General features: G+C 47.5%; 2 long non-coding RNA genes across 4 annotated transcripts in view; one reads left to right on the forward strand and one right to left on the reverse strand.

Annotated features, from left to right (window-relative positions):
* Nucleotides 1–14,914, reverse strand: part of LOC103560732 (uncharacterized) — a 160,256-nt gene extending 145,342 nt beyond the window's left edge. For 2 of the 3 annotated variants that reach the window (XR_011528679.1, XR_011528674.1), the window contains exon 1: nucleotides 12,908–14,040. This is a non-coding gene — a long non-coding RNA (uncharacterized lncRNA). Of the gene's footprint in view, nucleotides 1–12,907; nucleotides 14,041–14,231 lie in introns of those variants that run through there. The other variant, XR_011528675.1, reaches the window with a different exon arrangement.
* Nucleotides 14,745–17,581, forward strand: LOC139076760 (uncharacterized). The gene is made up of 3 exons (XR_011528680.1): nucleotides 14,745–14,923; nucleotides 15,030–15,149; nucleotides 15,414–17,581. It is a non-coding gene; the product is annotated as an uncharacterized lncRNA (long non-coding RNA).
* Nucleotides 17,582–18,641: the final 1,060 nt, after the last annotated feature.

Genomic DNA, 18,641 nt, shown 5'->3' on the forward strand with positions numbered 1-18,641 from the left:
AAGAGCCCAGCTTAAGTGTCTCTTCCTCTGGAAGCCTTTCTGAGCTCCTCCCCACCCTCACCCTAAGCCCCAAACTAGATCCTCCTCCTCCACGGTTCCAAACCACACTTAGTTTACCTCTGCCTCACGACAGTACTATCAGTCTACCTTACTTCCTTCCTCCCTCCAGGAAAACCAGCAGTTCCTGTAGAATAAAAATGTGCCACTCATTTCCGTACCCTCAACGCCTTAGTATTTACCTCCAAAGTGCTAATGTCCCTCCACTTAAAGAGTTTGCAATACAGGAATTAAGACTTCAAAAGGTTTAAATAAGAGTATAAAACCAAGGGTCAGCCTATCATACAAATACTACATAAATTGTAAGTAATATGGATTAAATATCAACAAAAATAAACCTAATAGTTAACATTTATTGAGATGTATAAAGGGTAAGTAATTTTCCCAAAGTCACACAGCTAAGAAGTAGTAAAGTCTGAACTTGAACCCAAGTATCTTCCCCAAAGCTGGAGCTCTTAACCACGACTCCTGTCTGGTCTCCTATCTGTTAAGAAAAGTCAGTGCCATTGGAGATGAGAGGATGGAGAAATACACAGGGGCTCGGAGAGTGCAGGCAGAAAGGACTGGAGTTGCATCTGGAAGGATGATTTGGACAGAAATAGTGGAGGTGTGTAGTAAAGAATTTGGCCTTGCCAAAGATAGGTCTGGCCTGCCCCCAACTCCTCCTAGGTAATCTTTAAACTCTTGGCATTTCTTGAGTAATAGGAGTGTCTTTATTATTCACGGGGGGCCCCTCAAACCAAACCTGATAGTTTTTTCCTACAAGGTAACTCAGAGTGGACTCCTCCAACCACCTGATATCAACTGGACCTCTGGGAAAGGGGAGCTGGAGATTGAGTTCAACCACCTGTGCAATTAATCAATCAATCATGTCTATGTAATGAAGCCCCAATAAAAACTCTGGACTTGAAGGCTTGGGTGATTTTCCAAGGTTGTTAGTAATGTTTGTGTATTGTTACACACTGATACTGGGACGGTGATGGGTCCTGAAGACATGGAAGCTTTGCGTCTGGAAGCCTCCTAGACTCTACCCGAAGTGCCTTGTCCTTCTGCTGATTCTGACTTGTGTCTTTCCCTGTAATAAACGGTAACCACAAGTATGACAGGTTTCTGTGAGTTCTCTGAGTCTGTAGTAAATCAAAGCTGAGATGGTTTTGGGAAACCCCTGAGTCTGCAGTTGGTCAGAATTGAGAGTGGTCTTGTGTGGACTCCTCCCTCTAAATTTGTAAGTTGGATCCTTGTAGTTGGGGCAGAAGGCTTGGGCAGACTTGGCAGTCTGGATAACTGTGTCCTTAACCTTGCAGTTTGGCTAAGTCAAGGTAGGAGGCATAAGGAAAAGCATCTAAGCCCCCACCCAGGTCTTCTAGAGAGAAGGAGGCCTCCTCACCCGTCAAGGTTCCAGTCAACTGGGTCTGTGAGGGTTTTCCAGCACTGACTGTGGGCTGAGGATTGGGCTAACAATAACACCACTGAGAACATGAGCTAAGGTCAGATGTTTAAGATCATAAATGCCTGTTTTTGTGTTTTTCCCTTCCAAGCACGGTCGTCATGTTATTAAAATAACACTTTGTGCTTTTTTAATCCTTTTTACTTCTCAGAGCATTTTCCCACCTGTGACATCATTTTGCCCTCAATAGGTGCCTAGGAAAGAAAGACAGTCTTATTATCTTGACTGTTCAGGTGGGAGGCAGGACATGACTTGCTCAGGATCACATCCACCATTAGAGTGACAGTCAGCACTGAACCCAGAACTCGCAGCCCAGGGTTCCTTGGAAGTTCCAAGCAGCCAGGAGGAAAGCCTGAAATTCCTCACTCCATTCCCCCATAAGGTGTCCTAAAGTCACCTGTACCTCTGAGAAATGCTGCAAAGGAGTTGAATGTTGATAGAGCAAGAGCAGAATTAGACAATGTCAGGCCAAACCCATATTTGCAATACCTCTCCTGTATGCTCTGATGACCCGAGAAGCTTACTCCCTCTCTGTGGTGGACACTGTCAGTGCCCTGCCCAGATCCTCATGGGCTCCTTTTCTGTGCATCTGTCCCCTGAGCTTCAGCGTGCATCTCTGACAGCCTGTACCCTTAGGGGACTCTCCTGGAGACCAGAGTCACATTGTCTGAACACCCAGAGAGCTGGTAGTGTTCTCCCCCTGGGGCAGTTCTGAGCCAGTGACTGATGGGTGCAGAGTATGAAAGGCCAGCGCTCCTGCCTTGATCTGGGATGACTCTGCGGCATGACATACTCCAGAGGTCCCCTGTGGGACCAGGATGCAGCTACTCTGTGTGGAACTTTTCCTGAAGTCATATCCTTACTTAATTTCTTCCCCTTCCCTGGCCTGTTTCCCAAACTTTCTTTCCAGTTTCTCATGGGAGCACTTCTTTAATAAATTACTAATACACAAATGTTCATCTCAGGGTCTGCTTCTTGGGAAGTCAACCCAAGACACTCCCTAGCACCTGTCTGACACATAGCAAGAGTCAAGATCATGTGTCACTGGAGTCAGGAGAGTGCCCACATTTGTCCCTCCAGGGAGGGTACCACCAAACACTGAGGGGTCTGATGGAAAAACACCTCTGAGCCTGGCAGATCTGGGTGTGAAATGGGAGCTCAGACATTTCCCAGCCACGGCACCTTAGGAAGGTTACTGAACTTCTCTGAGATTCAATTGTCCAATCTACTATTTGTAGGGGGAGGGTAGAGTTATGGACTGAATTGTGTCCCCGACATTCATACGCTGAAGTCTTAACTCCCAGTACCTCAGGCTGTGAAAGTATTAGGAGAGAGGGCCTTTAAAGAGGTAACTCAGGTAAAATGAGGTCCTATGGGGGGGTCCTGATCCAATATGACTGATGTCCTCATAAGAAGAGGCGATTAGGAGACACACACACAGAGGCAAGACCATGTGAAGACACAGGGAGGAGACAGCCATCCACAAGCCAGAGAGAGGGGCCTCAGAAAAAACCAACCCTGCCAACATCTTGATCTTGGACTTCTAGCCTCCAGAACTGTAAAGAGACAAACTTCTGTTGCTTAAGCTACCCAGTCTGTGGGGTTTTGGTATGGCAGCCCTAGCAAACGAACACGCTTGGGAACAGCACTATCTCCCTGGCAGGTTCATCGTGAGGCTCGAGTAAGAATAACGTGCTAAGAGTATTTGAGGAAGTCAGGGCTGGTTCATGGCAGGAGCTCAACAAATGGTATGAACTCCCTCTCAACCCCTCAAATAGGCTGCATTTCTCTTATAGGATTTATCATATGTGAGTCTGGTACTCCAGCTCACGTGCGTGAGTGTGTGTGTGCACACTCCCTATACAGGAATGTGAGTTCCTTGGTGGCAGGGACTGTCTTTTAAAAACTGTTTAATCTTCATTTCCACAGTGCCAAGCTCATACATACCTTATAATAAATGCTTGTAGGATGAATGAATGAATGAGTGAGTGAGTGACAAACCCCATACTTTTACAAATGAGAAACCTAAGGCTGGGGAAGTGAAGTGACGTGGCCAGGGACGCTCAGTCAGTCAGTGACTGAGCCAAGGTACCACATCCCGGGCCTCCTGACTCCCTGTCCAGTGCTCTCCTCTCTCTTTGCTGTATCTCTCAGCACCAAGAGCAGGACTATTCGGAAACAAACTCTCTTAGTTCACAGGCTGCTGTAAGCTCTGTTCTCCTTTGCTCTGCTGACACTCAGCATCACTTCTTTGGGTTCTGGAAACCCAGAGTCTCCTGTGGGCCTCACTGAAGACAGCTGAAAAACAGTAGCTCCAGCTACTGTCCTCCGACAGCTTACAGTCAAGCCAAAGCCCGTGTCACGCACACTAACAACCACTAGGATCATTCTGGTAAAGCAAATATCCTGCTAAAATTCAGTGCCAGAGTACCCGGCCCTGACCACCTGGGGCACAGAGACACTCCACGAATGTGCCCTCCTACCCTCCCTCAGGCTCAAGTCCTCGTGGCAGTGATGTTGGCAAAGGGAGGGTCTGACAAGGCAGCCAGTCAACCAAGAACCATCATTTGGAAATGATCCCTGGCATGGGGCTGGGGCGGAGCCTGCAAACTGGCAGGCAGCTCGCACTCCAGATCACTTTTGAAGAGTCCTTATCACTTAGAGGTACCTGCTGAAGTCTTAAGGAAGGTGATGTCTGGGGTTTGCATCACATTAATTCAGGGCAGGATGGGAAGTGTGTGGGGACACGGATGAGCCAACATAGACATGCGTTAACCGCAGCAGCCGGGTGATGGATACGTGGAGGTTCATGATACGATCTTATTTGTGCGTATATGTTGGGAATGTCCCATAATAAAAAGCTTAACATTTTTCACTTGGGAATTGTGCGAGTTAACGCAGCAGGGCTGAAACTGCTATCCTTAGAAGGCCGGCCTGCACGGTTGGCCCTTGGCTGGCATCTGGGAAGTTGGCTGGTAGACGGTTCCTTGCCTGGATAGGAAACATTCCCTCACTGAGAAGAGCAGCTTGCTGCGCGTAGACCGTGGAACAAAGTGGTGTATGCTGGACACTTGCTTTCCCCCGGGAGTCTGGAATTTTAGTACCTGCTCTCAGAGTGACCAGCCCCCAATCAAAACCTTGGGGGCACCGAGTCCCTAATGGCTGCCCTGCACAGAAACATTGAACACATGTCACTGCATTTTGTTGCTGGGGGAAGAGGGGGCTCTGGGTGTCTCCTCCTAGGAGGGAAAGAGCAGAGGAAGCCGGGGCATGGGTTCCCCCAGACTCGGCCTGTGTCTTTCCCCTTCGGATCCATCTGCGTCTCCTGCAGCCTCACTGCAGTAAAGCTCAGCCATGAGCACAATCACGTGCTGAGTCCCGTGAGCCCTTCTAGTGAGTCTCCAAATGTGGAGTGGCCTTGAGGACACCCAAAGCAGTAACCACCATTTTTCAATAAGGAGATTTTACTTAAGAATATGCATTTCCAGTTTCTCTTAAAAAAGCCAAGAGTCCCATAACCCTGGAGCTACCGGGGGTCGAGCATGGTCTCCGCAGGTCAACAGCTCCCACCCAGACTGTCTCAAGTCTCGGTTCCAGGCTCCTGCAAGCACTGGAGTTTTGTACTCCTGAGCACGAGGAGGTTTTGACAGGTGCCTCAGATACACAGGTTCCGAGGCTGAGTTCATTAAGAGGAATTGACTCACTGTCCATTAAAGGTCCTTCGGGGCCCTTCAAGTCCAACCAATTCAGCAAATACTCACAAAAAACTTGAGTTTACTAGGCTTGTGCTAATAATATTAACAACAGTAACAATACTTAGCATTTACCTGCTCTGTGCCAGGCTTTACCTCATCATTCCCAATTCTGACAACACCTGCAAGGTCGATCTTATGATTGCCATATCCCATGGTCATTCGTTCTGTGACCACTGGATGTCTATACCAGGTGCTGGTAGAGTCCTAGGCAGTGGAAACACAGGGGCGAATGAGACAAATTCCCTGCTTGATGGTTTTACATTTTTATCAGCAAAGGTAGACAACAAATTAATCAATGAATGAATAAATATTGTATGTGTCAGACAATGCTAAGTCCTGTGGAATAAAATTAAGCCAGCAGTCAGGCCAAAGAGGGAGGGACTTGAGGCTGTGTAGCCAGGAAGGACCTCTCTGAGGACATAACATTCTAGCAAAGACCTGAATGAAGGCAGAGGGGGAGCCACACAGAGGCCAGGGGGAATAGCTTCCCAGATCAGAAGGGGCATGTGCAAAGGTCCTGGAGCAGAAGTGAGCTTGGCTTATGTGAGTTGTAAGAGCTTAGCAAGTAAGAGATCAAAGAGATCAGCAGTCGCCAGATTATGAGAGTCCTGCAGGCCATGACGAGGTCTTTGGATGTTATGCTGGGTGACACAGGAAAATACTGGAATGTTTTGACCATGGGTGGAAACTGAGGCTCAGAGACAGGAAATAACATTGCTCATAAGTAGCAGAGTTGGAATTCAATCCCATGTCTATCTGACTCCAAAGAGAGTCCAGATCCAAACTGAGGAAACTCTCGGTTTCCCTTTGCTCTGGGACCTGCCATCGTAATATCATGGTAAATGAGAATGTCCTAGCCTGAGAAGGGGACATCTATTACATTCAGCTTTTTGGCCAGTGTCAAGCGTAGGCGGATGTTTCTTAACGATCATTAAAAATTAGTAACACAGGGGCTGGCCCCGTGGCCAAGTGGTTAAGTTCCCACGCTCCGCTGCAGGCGGCCCAGTGTTTCGTTGGTTCGAATCCTGGACGCGGACATGGCACTGCTCATCAAACCACGCTGAGGCAGCATCCCACATGCCACAACTAGAAGGATCCACAACAAAGAATATACAACTATGTACCAGGGGGGCTTTGGGGAGAAAAAGGAAAAAATAAAATCTTTAAAAAAGAAAAATTAGTAACGCAGGAGCATGTTCCACATGAACCCATTCGTGACAACTTGTGGGCAAAAGCAGTTTTTGTCAATTAAAGCACTGATAAGCTTGCTACTTAAAAGAACCCGAGAGAAAGCCCTAGTTAAGAAAAACAGAATTATCCTGTAATACAAATAATGACTTTCTATCTTTTTTCTTCCCCCGTTCCATACACGGGGTTTTCTCAAAGCAGTGGAGGTCTGATTTACTAGTGTCATTATCCCCCCACTATATCGCCATCATTAAGATCCATACACGAGATATGGCATCATGAGGTTTACGTACGATTAAACCCCCTCTTCTGGCAGAGAAGTCTCTACACTCACTGGGACTGGCCCATCAAATCTAGCGAATTACACAACTTTTTAGTTTTTCAATCCTCTCCTCACTGTCCTGTTAAATCAGTCCCCCTGGGACACTGGAACACTGGATTTTTTTAGCCCTATATCTGAATTTTATTTGGCCAAACAGAAGCAGCCTTTAATTCCCCAGAGGACTCCCACTGAAAGCAGGCGTAGGTGTGTTCCGCGCGTACTGATGATCAAAGAGAGGAACCAACTTTTGTGCCAGCGACTCTTGATTATTCAGGGGCCGATGATCCAATTTGTGGATTAGCTGGGCCTCTTGGTCTGGGCCGATTTTGCTGATCATTAGCCCATGGCCCCCTGGGGCCAGGGAGATAAAAGGAGTGCCAGGCAAAGCGGTCCAGTGGCTTCCTGGCAGATCCGTAAAAGGGGGCAGGGCAGAGAGGCAGTCATATGCAGTGGGGAAAATGAGGTTTAGGGATTATCTGGGTCTCAATGAGCTGGTTTCTCTATAGCTCCCTGGCCCCCTACTTGAGTCCCTCACACTGGGTAATGGACAGTTTACCTTGGATGGAGTGGGGCATAGAAACAGAGCCCGTGATTCCAAATGTGATATTTCAGTGCCTGCGGGGCAGGGCTGTGAAGCTGCCCTTTCCCAGGTGGGAGGTCCTCAGAGCATCAGGCTCCTTAGCATTTCTGTGCTGAGTGTGTCAGGGCGGGCACAGGGAGGGGGACGCGGGGGGTGTGGGCTTTTACACAGAACATCTCTGCACCAGGAACAGCAATGTTTTTAACCCTAGAAGAGGGAGATTTCATCCTTTTTCAAAGCACTTTCTGGGATACCAAAACCTTCTAAGGAGGGGACAGAGGAAGGGAGAGAGAGAAAGAAGGAGGAGGAAGAAGGGAGGAAGAAATGGAAGAAAGAGGGAAGGATGGAAGAAGGGAGGGAGGGAAGGAAGAAGGGGGGAGGAAATGGGAGGGGGACCTGCAGTCCAGCCAGAAGGGGCTCTGATTTCAAAGACAGTCCTAGAACAGGCCTTCTCGATGACCGGATCAGAGTGATGAACAGGCACTGCAGGGATCGTAAATCTAGCCCCTCAGCAAAGTCAAGCCATCAGGAAAGAGGGCCAGAGGGATTTGGCAGAAGCAGCAAGGCAGGTCTGCAAAGACAAGATCTGCCACTTACACTGCGTCTTTGAGTGAGTTACCCCGGAAGCCTCAATTTCCCCCTCTGAACAGTCAGGATAATAGGAATGCCGATTTCTTTACACCGTCGAAAGAAAGAGCTGAGATCCCCAAGTACAGGTACCAGCCCAGTGGGGGTACATGGAAAGCACTGGATGGATGAATAGAGTTCCAGAAGGTGGGGGTGAGCCTCCGCCCCTGCAGAGATGCTCACATCCACATCCATTCTGTTCCTGACACCTGAGTGTTTGCCGGCTCCACCACCCCATGATGTTGCAGCTGTTCATGGTAGTAAGGCATCCAGGATACCACTGCGCCCATTTATGGCCTTTCCTAGATGCACAGTCTAGCGACAAGGACTCTGGTCTAGGCATTTTGAGACCCAGGTCCCAGATGACACCAGCGCATTCTGCGATATTGGAAAGTCATATACCTCCTAATCTGTGCTGCTTTTCTTTAAATGAGAACAGGAGTTCCTTCTCTACCCCTGGGGAGTTGAACAGTGTGAACTGAAGGGTGAAAAGTGCCATAAATGAAAGGATGATGCAGGGGGTCGAATCTAAATTCTTTTTTAGTTACTCTGTATTCTGAGGCTCTGTGTCTATTAGCCGAACAAAGGAACTCCATAGAGCCAGGTGCCTGGGAGTAACCCTGGGAGCCTCTCCTGGCCTCAGGGACAAGGAGGCACACACAAGCAGGTACACTCACTAACCCAGCGCCTCCAGCCAGCCAGGCTCAGCGCTGGAAGCTGGAGATACGGAGGTAAAGTCAACACTTTCCCTGCTCAGAAGGATCAAGAGCCGGAGTCCTCGAACTTTCTGGTCTCAGAATCCCTTTATATTCTTAAAAATTATAACGCGAGTTATGTTTATTTATTGTTATCACATCAGAAATTAAAACAAAATTTTAAAACACAAGAACACTCAAGTGTACATTCCAACACCTGTCAGAAAGATTGCATTCTCACAGGTCATGTAGCTTCTGGAAAACTCCCCGGGCCACTCATAGGAGAATGAGAGAACAAAAAGAAATACAGTCTTACTATTAGTATGGAAACAGTTTTGACTTCTCAGATGCCCTGAAAGAATTTGGGGGATCTCCAGGCTCCCAGGACCACGCTGTGAGAACACTGCTCTGGGGCAGTGCTGCTCAAACTCTAATGTGCCTAAGAACCACCTGGGAATCAGGTGAAAAAGCAGATTCTGATCAATAAACCTGAGGGGGGAACCAAGGCTCTGCATTGCTGACAATCCCCAGATGCTGCTGGCACTCCGACCACACTTTGAGTAGCAAGGTGACAAAGATCAGAGGAAGAAAAGTTCGCATTTGACTAAAATGACGATAAATTGGATCTTACAAATTGGGCAACGTAATTCCAAATAGGTGGAATGGGTAGGAAGGCCACCCCAAGTGGAAGAGATGACATAAGCAAAAGTGCAGATGTAGGAAAATGCAAGTTAGGCCAACGTGTAGGGTTTACAAAACCCTCAAGCTGCCCACCACTCCATCCCCAAGGCATGGCACCCTGTGTAGCTTCTGGTCCCAGAAGAGAAGCCACTGGTCTTGGTGTCTCAGTACAAGTGGTGTCAGACCTATCCCCACTCATCATTATCATTGACAAAAAGTCTATCGAGCACCAGTGACAAGTGAGGAACTCCAGTGCACATTTGATAGTCTTGCTTTCCCATCATCGATTGCTTCCCCACTTCGATTTTCTCTTGAGAATTATCATTTTCCCCCACTCAGTGTAAGCAGTGTGGGTGGGGTTGGCCCAGGAGAAGCACATGACCTAAGCCTGGCTAATCAAAACACATTCTCCCTCTAGCCACTGCGATTGGTTCAAGAATGGGTACAGGACCCCAGCAGGCCACCAAGAGCTCCTCCTGACCTTCTGCTGCTTTTAAAGAGAAACCATGTGGCTTAGCAGCATATTTTGAAGTACCATGTCTGACCAGGCAAGGGAAACAAAAGAAAAACTGAACAAATGGGACTACATCAAACTAAAAAGCTTCTGCACAGCAAAAGAAACCATCAACAAAAGGAAAAGACAATCTAACAATTCGGAGAAGATATTTGCAAACCGTATATCAGATAAGGGGTTCATATCCAAAATATACAAAGAACTCATACATCTCAACAACAACAACAAAAAACAACAACCCAATTAAAAAATGGGCAAAAGATCTGAACAGAGATTTCTCCAAAAAAGATATACAGATGGCCAATAGGCGTATGAAAATATGCTCAACATCATTAGCTATCAGGGAAATGCAAATCAAAACTACAATGAGGTATCACCTCATTCCAGTCAGAATGGCTATAATTAACAAGACAGGAGACAACAAATGTTGGAGAGGGTGTGGAGAGAAGGGAACCCTTGTTCACTGCTGGTGGGAGTGCAAACTGGTGCAGCCACTATGGAAAGCAGTTTGGAGTATCCTCAGAAAATTAAGAATAGATCTATCATATGATCCAGCTATCCCACTGCTGGGTATTTATCCAAAGAACTTGAAAACACAAAGGCATAAAGATACCTGCACCCCTATGTTCATTGCAGCATTATACACAATAGCCAAGACTTGGAAGCAACCTAGGTGCCCATCAAGGGACGAATGGATAAGGAAGATGTGGTGTTTATACAGGATGGACTACTACTCAGCCATAAGAAATGATGAAGTCTGGCCATTTGTGACAACATGGATGGACCTTGAGGGTATTATGCTGAGCGAAATTAGTCAGAGGGAGAAAATCAAATACCATGTGATCTCAGTCATAAGTAGAAGATAAAAACAATGACAAACAAAAACATGGCAATGGAGATTGGATTGGTGCTTACCATAGGGGAAGGGGGGGAGGGCAAAAGGGGTGATTAGGCTCACATGTGAGGGGATGGACCACAATTAGTTTTTGGGTGGTGAACATGATGCAATCTGCACAGAATTCAAAAGATATTATGATGTACATTCGAAAGCTGAAAAAAAAGAAAAAAGGAGAAACCTTGTGGGAAGACCACCTAGAAAGAGATGCCCAAGGAGCTCAGCTGTTGGAGTCTTCTCAGCCCAGACTCCAGACACACAAGGGAAGCAGCTTCCTACATGATGCCAGCCCCAGAGCCATCTGACTACAACGGTCTGAGGAACCCCAGGCAGGAGCAGCCTAGCTGAGCCCAGTCAACCCACAGAATCATAAGCAAATAAACGAGTGCTGCTTTAAGCCCCTGTGTTAGGTGGCTTATCATGCAGCAAGAGATTGCCAGAACTGGGTCTGCTTGGCTTACCTATTATTCCAGGGCCAAAAACACTAGGAAAAGGATCAAAACCCAGGACAAGGAAGCCATTGGACAAAGAACAAATTCTTCAACTGTCTTCGCTTTGAACCAACATGCTATTTGTAGGTTTCATCAACAGGCTCTGTCCATATAGCTTCCTCGGGTAACTGCCATTTGCCTGAGCATCTGCCATGGACCAGTCATTCCATCAGATATTTCAAATGCCATATGTTAAGCCTGGACAGAGAAATATCATTGCCCTATTTACAGACAAGAAAATTGAGGTATACAGAGATTAAGCACTGGTGGTAAATGATGGACCCAAGACTTGAAGCCAGTCTTCAAACCCAAAGCCCATCTTCCCCAAATTCTAAGCTATCCACCCATTGATTTCTTCCCTCTCTTGCAGTCCTTTAAGGATTCGCCACAGAATTCACACTGCCCATTGTGAGGCAAGACCATAAAGAAGTGAGACCCTTTTTCTGTTCAGCATGTTGCAGGTGGACTCATTACACCTCTGGAGTCTACACTTTCAGAGGTCTGTGCACCCCACCCTGACCCACACGTGATGCTGTCGAGAATGGGAGGCCATGTGGCACACGGAGAAAGAGCAAGGCTTTGTGGTCAGAGGCCTTGATTAAAATCCTGGCTGTGCTACTTGCTGGCTGTGGGACCTCCAGGCAGTGACTGAAATACTCTATTTGGATCAACATCCTTCTCCCTAAAAGATGTGTAGAAAGTGGCCCCCACATAGGCTTGCCAAGCTAAATAGTCCAGGCTGCAGTGGGAGCAGAGTGACCATTCCACAAAGTTTGGTCGTCTCCATTATGCAGAACACTGCCCATTCACCGAAGTTTTATTGGCTCAGTTGGTTTCTTCATCTCAGATTGAAAAATCCTCATGGAATGAGACATTTCTAATATTTCTTCAGGGTCCCAAAGCTCGTGGTAGAGTGTTAGACATGTATTGAGTACTTGACAAACATCTGTTCAACAGCTTGCCTGGTTTAAATCTCGGCCCTTAAAATTCACATGGCAAGGTCATGGAAGGCCACAAAGACCATGGAAGGCCACGCTGGCCAACAGTGTCCTTGGATGGTACAGATGGTAAACTCATAGGAGAAATACTGTGCAGAAGAAGGAGACAGTGGGCACCCTTGGACGACTTCCCCAGGCCTGGGAGAGCAGAGTTAGAGTTGATAGACCAGAATTCACACTCTGTCTAAGCCACAGAGGAGCAGGAAGTATTCAGTGAGTCCCAACCCTTGTAAGTCTCAGCTTTCTGATCTGTAAAGTAGGGATAGCGATACCCACAAGGTATTGTGGTGATTAAACAGAGATTCACTGTAAGGCAGATGTTGGCATGTGTAGGCACTCCCTGAAAGGAATGATTATCATTAGCTGTACATTTGGGGCTAAATTCCCTGGCTTACTCACTTGACATGGCAGTTTCATGGATCAAGTGAGAATGGATGTGTTGATGCTTTCAAAATATTTATAAAGTTCAATGCAAATGAAGTTATTAAAAATCAGAATAAAGTCTAAATCACCCGACATAAATATCCTTTCTGTTTGCACATGCAAAGCAGAATACAGACTATAAGGAGGAAACCACTGGGAAAATTCAGAGAAAGAGTCACATCAATGATCCACAGGCCTAGAGCTGGAAAGGGCCTTCGAGATCAGTCGACTCACCTCAGTTTGCAGGTGGGGAAGCCAGGCCCAGAGGGTGCCACTGTGTGGATGGGATCACACAGCCTGGCCAGCATACCCAGGAAGAGAACTCTGGACCCAGATGCCCAGTCCAGTCCGTTTTCACCATTTTCCATCCTCTGGCCTGCACTGGCTGCGTGATGATCCAGTTATCTGCCCTCTGGAACATTCTCAAGCAAACACTGGATGCAACTGAAAAATAAGTAAATAAACGCCAGATCAGTTTTAATACCAGAACATTTCCTCCCGCCTGGGAGGTGCAGAGAAAATGCCTCTGGATAGCTTGCTCTCACTTCCTTTCTCAATAATGGTATAAAAATTGAAATGAGTGCTAAGGAAGAATAATGTGTTGGAGAAAATACACGTTCTACAGGCTGCTCCTCTGTCCACCCCACGAAGGCACAGAGCTCTGAGATCCTGGCTTTAAGTCTGGCTGCGGCTCTGCCAGGAGGCCAAGCATCTGGCTTTGACAATGAAAGCTCTTCAACGTTGGAAAAGCTCATTAACGTCTGTATGTGAGTTTCTCTGTTTTCACGAAGCTCTCTCTGTTTTAAATACTCTGCATGCAAAACTGGATTTAAATGTTATTTTAATGCCTTGCACATAACGAGGCTGCCTTTTTTCCCTGGTCACCCAGGCTTGAAAACCCAGTCACCTCTGACCTGCCTCTCTGCTTTGAGCCCTATGTCCATCCAGTTCCTGCACAACCATTTGTCCTTTCCAACCCTATGCCACTGGCCCACAGCAGCCCTCACGCCTCATGCCTCGCACAGCCTCCCACTGGGATCTCAATCCATGCCTCCTCCCCAACTCCAAACCCTGCCGGGCATCAGCCCTTGATTCACCCTCCACAAATGGCCCCGAGAGCTGTCACTCTGGGACTCCCCTTGTCCACAGGTTAAAGTCCAAACGTCTCAGCCTGGCAGCAGCTGGCTCCTCTTTCACTCCTGCCTTATCTCCCTCCAGCCCCTGAAAGACTAATTTGCTGTCCCCTTGCGATTGGGAATGCACACTGTTCTCTGGAGCTCCAATGTCCTCTCCTACCTCTACTTATCAAAATCTCAGCCAGCCTGCAACTCCCAGCAACTTCAAGGCTGCTTCTTCCATGAAGTCTCTTCTGGTTACTCCGGCCAGACAGCCCGTGTTCCCTTGTCAGACCTCCCTGCCCTAACCTCAGACCAAGCCACCACTTCGCTGGATCCATGCCCTTGCTTTACCCCTCCACGACACAAAGCATTTTGTCTTCCACACCCTAGATGCTCACTTTGATTGAATGAAAGGGAAAACAAACAATAAAAATACTCACCTCTTTTTTTTTTTATTTAAACCCAGTGCCTTCCAAGACACCCAGCAGAATCCAGTAGGCTGAGGACTGAATTCACCAATTCTGATTCGTCTTTGGATATTAACTTGAAAGGTCACTGGCTGCCTCTGTGCCTCAGTTTCCCCATCTGTGACCACATGACAAAAACTCTCTTTCCTCACCTACTTTACCAGGCTACCTATGTCCGCCCGAAAGGTGGAGAATGTCATCTTTGTTTTGTTTTGTGTTTTATTTTTAAGCAGGCTAAGTACATAGAGACCTAGAGGATTCTGTTTGGAAGAGAAAGACCCTGGACTGGTTGCTTGCAGTTCACTGCCAGCCCCGGGGAGAGACAGGTTCTCTCACCAACCAGAAAGGAAACAGCTGTGGCGACAGATGTTGGTGGTGCTGATTATTCCAGCCCTGTTTGCATTCACATTTCCCAGGCAGTCTCGGTTTTTTGAAGTCAGGCTTGTTTGACGGGTTTCACCAGGTCTTGAGGGTGAAAACAAACCGTCCCCTTGTCCCACGCATTTCATTTGTTTCCTCTCTCCACTGCAAGCCCACGTAGAAAGGACACCCACGCAGGACACACACTCCCCAGCCGACATGACTTCACGTTGCATTGTGAACACAAATGGCCTGGGGGACGGGAACCTTTTCATTCCTCCTTAGGTTGCTTTGTGTTTTCCTAGGTGTGTGTGTTGGGGGAGCCGGGGGTGGGGGGTGGGGGGTGGGGGTGGCTAAACCACATCCAAGGCCAGTTTTTCCAAAAGATGTGCAAACTTCTGATCCCATCAGGGACTTCAACCGAATACCAAAAAGGGGTGTCTTTGTTCCCTCTACACGGAGTATTTACTTTGAGCTGGCAAAATGAATTAATGAAAGGAAATGACACCTTCAGCTTCTGGGGGAGGGGTGGTAAGTAAAATCAAGAGGGAGGGGAGACTTCCCTCCCTCTCCCCCAAATAAAGGGGAAGATGGGTAGATGAGGACGCAGGATGGTGAGGGAGGGAGGATGCCACAAGGTTTTCTAAAATATTCTGCTAGAAAGTGGGCGACTCTTTCCTGAGATTAAAGCCGCCTCATAACACTGTAAGGCCCATGTATATGCAAGCAGTTGGGAGTTATTACGGGCCTAAAATAGGAAACCATTCGCTTGATCTTTTGCTTCAATCCTATTAGGGGCCCCCTGGAGCTCGAGAGAGATACCAGCCTGTCATGTCCCTGTTGCTGTGACGACCCTGTCTTTATAGAACAAGAAAGAGAAATGGTAGTGATTGGCAGACCTTGCTTGCCCCCGTATGTAACACAAAGGGCGACAAAACGAAGAGGAAGTGAGGCCCTTCTCCGAGGTCTGACGCTTCTTAACCCTACACCACTTTCCACCTGGCCCAAGTCCCCCAACTCCGGCCTCCTCCGAAGGGTAGGGAGGGTGCCACTGGCCCTTAAGTGCTGATGCCCAAAGATCACGAATTACTTTTTTGTTTAATTGCGAGTAATACCATAAAAAAGTAAAAGCCTGTCTTCTATCAACTTCTGCAGAAAAAATGTGAGAGGGGGTTGGAAGCGACGAAAGGAGCCGGCGAGGCGTTCCCAGCGCGCGGGCCAGGCCGGGGACATTGTCAGCCAGGCCCTGTTTGCCCGACGTTGGGGGGAGCCGGGGGCTGATAAATCCCACCATATGGTGCCAGACTCCAACTCGCCGGCCATAAATAACGGCCTCCCTTTTCGGGTTTTCTCGCCGGTCTCCTCCGATTCCCGCTAAAGTGGCGGAAAAGTGCAAAATGCTGTTGGTGCTTTTTTTTCTCCGCCGTCCGCGCGGGAAGGGGGCGACGCGGCCCGGCGGGCGGGGCGGGAGGTGGCCGCAGCCCCGCGCGGACAAAGGCCGCGCCCAGCGCTCCGCGAGTCGCCGCGTCCCATCAGGGGCCGCTGCGGCCACAGTGAAGCCACTGGTGCCAGGGCGAAGGCGCTTGTCTCTGCCCGTCCCTTACAAAGGCCGGCGGGGCAGCGCGGGGACCCCGGCCCCGCACGGCCTCCCCGCGCCCCGCAGCTCGCGCTCGGCCCGGCCAGCCTGCAGCTCCCCGGAGGGAACCGAGGCCGGGGCGTCGCGAGGCCCCGGGTGGCCCCGATCCTCACCCCGCTCAGCAGTGAAATCTGATTTCCGGGGGTTGGAGAGCAGCTTTGTGCACAGGACTCTCCGCCTGACTCTTTGGGGCGGAGGAGGGGGGTGGAGGTAGAAAAGAAAAAGAGAGAGGGGAGAAAAAAGAAAAGTTTCTTTCGGGGGAAGCCGGGCAATAGGAAATGAAGATCCGCTCTGTAGTTTGGCTGAAAGGAAACGCTGTCTAATCCTGACATGTATCGCATTTAAAATAAAACTCTTTTATCTTCCTGCGTGCCGAGCCCGCCAAACATTGTTCGGACTCCTAGAGGGGGAAAGACGTCATAAAATGAGGATTTGTTTCATTGTGGGTCCCTCTGCCAGCAAGAAGCTTTTAAAGGGACCCTGAACAAAGCGGGTGCCAAGAGGGAGACTTCGCAGGTGAGCCCGGGAGGGGCATCCACGGCCCTTCAGACCCCGAAACCCGAGAATAAGTCGTTGAATAAAACCGGCCCGTCCTCCTCGTGAACCCCCCAGTTTCCTTTCCAAGACCCCGTTCCTGTCCCAAATAAATCACTCTCTTCCTACGCCAAGCGCCCTTGGCTTCACAATAAGCCCCGAAGATTTTAAGAAAAGACGTTGAGGTTTGGGAAAGCGGGACGTGTGACTGCCGCCGCTCCGGGTTCAGCCTGGTTGGTTCTTTTCCCGCCAGGCGTGATAAAGGAAAAAATGTGAACTGCAACCTACAAGCTTGTTTTTTATTCTTTTTGTTTTTCTTTCTTTCTACTTTTTTTTTTCTTCCAAGAAACAGATCAAGAGAAACTAATTACAAGGCACGGCACCGAAGTTAAATGAAAATGTTATCCGGCAATACGGAGAGCAAATTAATTTTTTAAAAGATAGATTTTAGTTAGGAAAAAAAAAAATACATTGTTCTCCCTGGTAACATTTGTTAAAACTCTGCTCGGTTTCGGGCTGAAAAATCAGGACTAACCCGGAACTCTGAGTTCACTCTCTGAGTGCGTTGTCTTTAGAAATTCTAATTTGAAAATGTTCAAGCCTTTCTTTTGGGTCTTTGTTTTGTTTTCTATATGGAAAGGTTTGGGGAGGGGTTGTTTTGTTTGTTTGTACTCAAAAATACTCCCTCTTGGAAACTGGGAGGATTTAGGAAAAGAGGTTTAGAAAGTGCCCAATTGATATTTTACTGAAATAATAAAAAATTTTTTAGAAAACTTTCTCCCTTCCGCGTGGACGTCACATCCCTAAAAATGCTCTTGACTGTGGAAAAGTGGGCACCAGCGCCCACATTCAAGTTGCTGGAAACCAGGGCTTGCTTCCAGCCGCTCCCCTCACGCCCAGTGAAAAAAGTTTTGTTATTTTTGCTGTTAATGGTGGGGTTTTGTGTTATTTTTTGTTTTTATTTGTTGTTTAAACACTCTCACTGAGTTTTCTGGTTCCTGTATTATCTTCGTTGGGGGGAGGTTTAATGTTTCTTTCACAAATACACAAGCTGCCACACAAAAGGGAAATCACAGTGCTTCATCCTAAAGATATTTGTAAGCCTTCAACCATTAAAATACTACCATAAACATTTTTAAATGGAATAAAAGGTATGTCCAATTAAACACCACTTTGCTATTTGTTAGAATCTCCGACAAGGCCGTTTCCTTAATGGAGTGTTTGTCTGAAGCGATTACAAACCTCATCTTGTTAATTTTCTTACATTAAGATTTTAAAAATTATCTTCCTCAAATCTCCATCCCATCCTAGTTTTGTTTTGTTTTGTTCGTTAGTTTGACCCACACAACTGAGTCCTGAAAGAGATAAGTTGACAGATGTTATACGAGTTGTTTTTTCAAAGATGAAATCTTTCCGTCCGTTTAATTTATTTTTAAATAGGGGAGGGTTGGTTTTTTGTTTTGTTTTGTTTTGTTTTGTTTTCTGTTTTACTGTACTTGCACCGAACAGGGTTCCAGAAAAGAAAGCCGCGTCCTCCTTTACTGTATCGGCGGTGAATTTGCGCCACCTTCTGGTAGATTAGAGAATGACGAAAACATCGCTGCTTCCATCAAAGAATTCTTTTATTCACCGTGCTTCTGTGAACATTGTCCTATTTGTATCTGAACTCGGAGCACTAGTGAGCTTCTCTGAGAACTCACAGCAGATTTCCTACAGCCTGATTTTTTAAGATTCTTTTAACTAGGAAACCTTTTCTTTATCACATCCTTGAAAGAGCTCACAAATTCTCTCACTGGTCCCTGTGTGTTAATTTACCAAAATGCCTGGCGGGGAAGTAAAGGATGGCTATAGAA

Source organism: Equus przewalskii, chromosome 17 (assembly GCF_037783145.1).
Source record: "Equus przewalskii isolate Varuska chromosome 17, EquPr2, whole genome shotgun sequence".
NCBI classification, from domain to species: domain Eukaryota; kingdom Metazoa; phylum Chordata; class Mammalia; order Perissodactyla; family Equidae; genus Equus; species Equus przewalskii.